This window comes from Misgurnus anguillicaudatus, chromosome 23 (genome assembly GCF_027580225.2).
Source record: "Misgurnus anguillicaudatus chromosome 23, ASM2758022v2, whole genome shotgun sequence".
In the NCBI taxonomy this organism is placed as follows: Eukaryota; Metazoa; Chordata; class Actinopteri; order Cypriniformes; family Cobitidae; genus Misgurnus; species Misgurnus anguillicaudatus.
Window position 1 is genome coordinate 32,002,150 of NC_073359.2, and position 5,992 is coordinate 32,008,141.

Below are 5,992 nucleotides of genomic sequence, written 5' to 3' on the forward strand. Positions count from 1 at the left end.
AGGCGCGTATTGAATCTTGAGAAGGCTGTGAAGAAGGAGCCATGGACGGATCCCAATTCAGCTCCCACAGCTCGTTCATCCTTCAAAAGTTGCCAAATGAAGGGCACGAAACAGAGCTGCCTTCAAAGCATCCTTCAGATGTATTCACAGTGTGACTCTACTGCTATCTACTGGAGATGTTAAACTAAATATAATTCTTTCTCTTAGAAAGTATTTGATCATTTATTAGAATAAAATCAGATCTTATCCTTTAAAGCGTAACTAAACCCCTGGTCAGAGCCCGACTCCACCCACTGACAATATTTGAAAAATGCAAGAAAAGTGGGCAGATCCCAACGGAGATAGAGGGGAGGAACTAAGCTGCAAGTGTGTGGTAAGATCGTAACAAGGGCGTGGTGAGCTTGAACCTGCTTACGTCAAGAGTTATTTTTTGGACCCAACATCCAATAGAAAAATTCAACTACAGTAGCCACCGTTCAACCTGAAGGGGGCAGCACTCAGACGTTTTTACACCATATATTGTAGTATTGAAACACTTTATATACAAATGTCAAAAAACTTACTAAAATCAATGAACAGCACTAATAAAGCATCATTCTTACAGATCATTAACTAAAAAAAGTTGGTTAAGGGTTTAGTTACTCTTTAAGAGACACGTTTTGCTTGTTCCATCATTTAATAAACATCATTTGTAAACCGAAAAACGAAAGAAGAAGAATTCCACCAGTTTAAGATTGATTTGTATCGAAATTGTTTTTTTTTTTTTTTAGATTTAAACCTTTAAAAGCCTTTTTCTTTCAGTCATGGAAGTAAAATAGCAAGCTTTTATTTGATGTAAATGTATGGATATGCTACCAATCAGTGTAATAATCTGCAAATATGCAAGAAAAGGTTTGTGCTCTAAAAATACTTTATTTGTAACAAACAAGAGATGAAGAATTTACAAACATGTAGAGAACAGTTTCAGCACGGACAGCGCCATGTTTTTTTAAAGGGGACATTCCATGAAAATCAGACTTTTTTCATGTTTAAGTGCTATAATCGGGTCCCCAGTGCTTCTACCAACCCAGAAAACATGAAGCAACCCTGTAACTTTGTTTTGGTAAGGCTCTCTCTGCAAGCATGTGAATAAATAGGTCATGCGGATTTCGCTCCCCCCATGACGTAGGTAAGGGCTCCTAATATAATGATACCGCCCCTTCAACTGCGCTATCCAACCATGAAGCTACCTCGAGTGAGAGTGACCGAAGCTGTTTCTCAATATGCGTTCTTCAGCGATCTTGCGTCCTCGTGTCCTCGCTCTACGTCATCATTAACGGTCGAAGTTCATTCCAATTCTCAAGACCGCAAGGACAGAGGACGCATGAAAATTCCCGGATGTGTTCTTGATATCGAGGATGCATCGAGTGCAGACTTGCTGAAATCGCTTTACGCCCCAGAAGTCATTGCGGCAAAACTTCCGAGTTCGTTCTTCCAAGGTCGCCTGGCAAGACCAATACTAACCAACTGCAGAAGCGCAGACCCATACGTCATGACAGTCTGAGACTGACAGTCCCAGCCTGACAGTCTGAGGCCGGAAGAGGGCCTTATAAGGCATTCCGCTACTTCTATGTCGTTGTAAGTAATACGGTAATATGATTATGCAGGCATGCGGGTTTTCTGTCTTTTATGCTCCGTACGGACGCTAACTTTGTTAGAAAATCATACCCATTATATCAAAAGCATGGACAATGATCAAGACCCACGTCGATAAAAAAAATGCAGGGCTTGCACAGAGCGATTCACTCGACATCAAAGTACCGTGAGATCAGAGTGCGTGTTTTGCTTGTTTTAAGAAATGTATTAAAAAGATTTAATTTAAAAAGATATATTTGAGATGCAACTGTATATTATTTATAAATATATAGGGCGATTTCAGAATGACTGAGGCACTTTTTGCTTTATGATATGAATTATATTTTATATATACACACACGTAAGTTATGTCTGTTTATGTATTTGTGTAAAATAATGTAAAACGTAAGAATTGTTATTTGCTACAGACACTTGTTAATAGTTTTTTTTTTGTTTAATGTATAGTTTATTATCCATTTTTATGTGTCATAAATGAATAAAAATAAATGTAACACAAATCTTAAAAAATAAAGCTTGAGCATTTGATTTGAATGAAAAAGCATTTTAATAGATTTTAATGTTTAATAATTCTCCGTCCATCTCCGGTCTGAGATTACAACTCCGCCACTTCCGCCTCAGACTGTGTGTCATAAATGAATAAAAATAAATGTAACACAAATCTTAAAAAATAAAGCTTGAGCATTTGATTTGAATGAAAAAGCATTTTAATAGATTTTAATGTTTAATAATTCTCCGTCCATCTCCGGTCTGAGATTACAACTCCGCCACTTCCGCCTCAGACTGTGTGTCATAAATGAATAAAAATAAATGTAACACAAATCTTAAAAAATAAAGCTTGAGCATTTGATTTGAATGAAAAAGCATTTTAATAGATTTTAATGTTTAATAATTCTCCGGTCTGAGATTACAACTCCGCCACTTCCGTCCTCAGACTGTCAGGCTGGGGCTGTCAGTCTCAGACTGTCATGACGTAGGGTTCTGCGCGTCTGCAGTTGGTCCTATCTCGGCAAGACCGATCTCCACGAGGACGCAAGTCCGTTCTTTGCGTTCTTGGAATTGAGAAACAGCCCGAGAGAAAGTATGACTGACAGCATGACGCGTTTGTATTACCTCAAACACAAACAGGAGCCTACAATCTTATAACTTGTAGTTTTAATATTTTTAAAGATTGAATTAACGTTCTAAAGGATTAACCTGCAAGAGAGAGAGAGCGAGTGAGTGAGAGAGAGCGAGTAAACGAACGAGAGAATGAGAGAGAGAGAGAGAGAGAGAGAGAGAGCAACGCGACGGTTCGCTTTCAAGTAAGTTATGTTTAATGTGTTTCTCTGAAGTTTATATGAATGAACACGAGGATTAATGCACTGCACGAGACAGAGTAAGAGAACAACGCATATTCACTATCATACACAATAAGTAAATATGTTGTTTAATGTTTCTCTGAAGTTTCAAATGAATACGAGGAGTAACAAGATAGATGAGAGACTGACAGAAACGCGAATGTGTTCAATCACAATAAACTTAAACATGTCATGTGATCTGTTTCTCTAAAGTTTAAGCATTAAACGTGTTGTTTTATTACAAATCATTTAAATGTGCTCGTGTTGTTTGGTCAAAAAGTTTACATCTGAGTGTTTGTGGAAGTGTAATTTATTGTAACATGCTGAAAATCATTGTGCCTGTTTAAAACACTGGCAGCATATGAGACCTAAAAGTCTTTATTTTTATTCCACAATGTTCCCCATCTTCTGATAAACATGTATTTAGTATGCATAAAACAGATGATTGACTTTTTAAACTTGTTCAAATATATAATGCTTAACATCGCTCACTAACTTCTTTCGTGAGAGAATCTTCCTCGATGCTCTGTCATGTCTACAGCGTGAGCGCTTGAGACTCCGCCCACCTGAGCAGCTCGTTTGGATTTAAAGGGATACACACAAAAACGGTGCATTTCTGCTCAGACCCATAAAGTGCCTTTTTAACATGCCACAATAAATTACTTATATGGTATTTTGAGCTAAAACTTCACATAATATACTCTGGGGACATCAAAGATTTATTTAATATCTTAAAAACGTCTTGTGGAATGTCCCCTTTAAATCATTACTTAAAAATGTTTCTTATCTCACCATATCCACAGGTACAAAGTCATCATATACAATAAATTCGTGAGGTAGCATTTAAAAACAGAAGCATTTGTTTAAAGCAAAACAATCTCTTACCAGGCTACAGGTGAAGCAGCTCTTTACACCTTCTAACGTCTCATAATCAATCATCATTTAAGTCCAAGAGACTCAATAATAATCTTTACATTTTAATCCTTTAATTTTTCATATTATAAAAGGGTTGTGTTCTGCTGCGCATCCATGTGTGTGATTAGCAAACGCGCATTTTCATCCCTTATTCCTAATGCGCTCATTAAATAACAAAAACAATATTGTGCCATTGAATTTAGACTATAAACCAGGGGCCTATACCAGGTAAGTTTAAGATTAGTTTGCGCCAACCCTGGGTTTTAGGTACCATGAAAGTAGCGCGGCTTTAATCGGTGTTAGTCTCCATGGGACCTTTTACGCTGCACGGCTAACCTGCCCCGGGGCAGGCTATGTTCTGGATTCGAGATCTGAGACTGCAGTTTGACCAATCAGCTGCGAGCAAAGAAATGTATAGCTGACGTAACTACAGCGTCTCCGCGCAAATTTTATTTCTTTGTATTTTTTTATTTAACTTTTATATTCAAACATAAACATTAAGGAATATTTAACAATCACTACTTTCCGTGTTGATACCGCATTTAAAGAAAAAAAAAGGAAAAAAAACTAAGAAAAAAGGAGGGCTTTCGATGATCGGCTGTGGGAGCCATACATAAATATCTTGTAAATTGGGACTGCAGACTATAGAAAGGAATTTTTTTTTTTTTTGACAATATAGTATATAAATTTGTTACAGACAATGTAATTATTATTATTATTTTTTTTTCTTTATTAAAGATTTATTTATTTTTGTTTGTTTTTCGTTGTTGTTAGTTATTAATATTATTATTATTATTATTTATTAATATTTTTTTTTAAGAAGTATTAATGGAAGATGAATATGTGAAGAGGTGTAAGCAAGTGTACTTGTTCTGGGGTTATAAAATGAGAAAATGACAATAAAACATATTGAAAAAAAAAAGAAAAAAAGAGGGCTTAAACATCCAAAGCAGAAATAAGTCTCAGAGGTCTCCGCGCAAATAGTTAGAAGACCACTTCGTAGAGAGAGTTTTTAGTTTTCCCTTGCCCAGTTATTTTTGCTGAAATATCTAGATTTTCCACAGAAGGGATCTTATCTTTGCAAACTTCTAGCCTCACATAAGAAATCTATCACGTTGAATCCATGCCCTTACTGTGCCGCAAATGATGTGTATTGCGTTGCGCTTTTTTGCAAGTGGTACAGTATGCGGTCGGTGGGGAAAACTGAAGTAGTTTATTTTAATCCAAATATGTGCATCATGACTTTACCATTATAATCCAACTATGCAGTATCTGTGTGTATCAGGAGTTTAAAAAACATCTGTGTGTATTTAAGAGCCAGCTGTTTGTATTCATGTTTCATGTCAAAGGGCACAAAGGGTTTGAGTATAGTGAATAGCCAAAGGTCAAATAGGTCATGGGAAGGAGACACTGGTCTGAGGAATGTCATGTGGTTCTTCAAGTTACAAGCCTGAACAGAAACATATTGTTTGAACCATGGAGGGGAGGGACCAAAAACCTATATATTTACCAAGCCAGGGCTCAGCAGGTCAGACTGACTTTGGAGGATCCTCCCAGGACCACACTCTGATTCTGGGGGGGGGATTCACCAGGGCAGACTCGGCTTTTTATTTGACCAGAAATTAAAAGTTTATCTCTTGAAATCAAAACCTAAGACTGAAGATTGTTTCATTCGAGGAAAAGGAAAACCACAACAAAACACGGTTTGTCGAACCATGCGCAAGGTGGTCCACGCACTGTAGGCTACATTAAAGGAATATTCCATTTTCTTAAAAGAAAAATCCAGATAATTTACTCACCACCACGTCATCCAAAATGTTGATGTCTTTCTTTGATCAGTCGAGAAGAAATTATGTTTTTTGAGGAAAACATTGCAGGATTTTTCTCATTTTAATGGACTTTAATAGACACCAACAATTAATACTTAATTCAACACTTAACAGTTTTTTTCAACGAAGTTTCAAAGGACTATAAACAATCCCAAACGAGGCATAAGGGTCTTATCTAGCAAAACGATTGTAATTTTTGACAATAGAAATAACAAATATCCACTTTTAAAGCACAACTTCTCTTTTAGATCCGGTCGTCATGCGCTAGCGTGACCC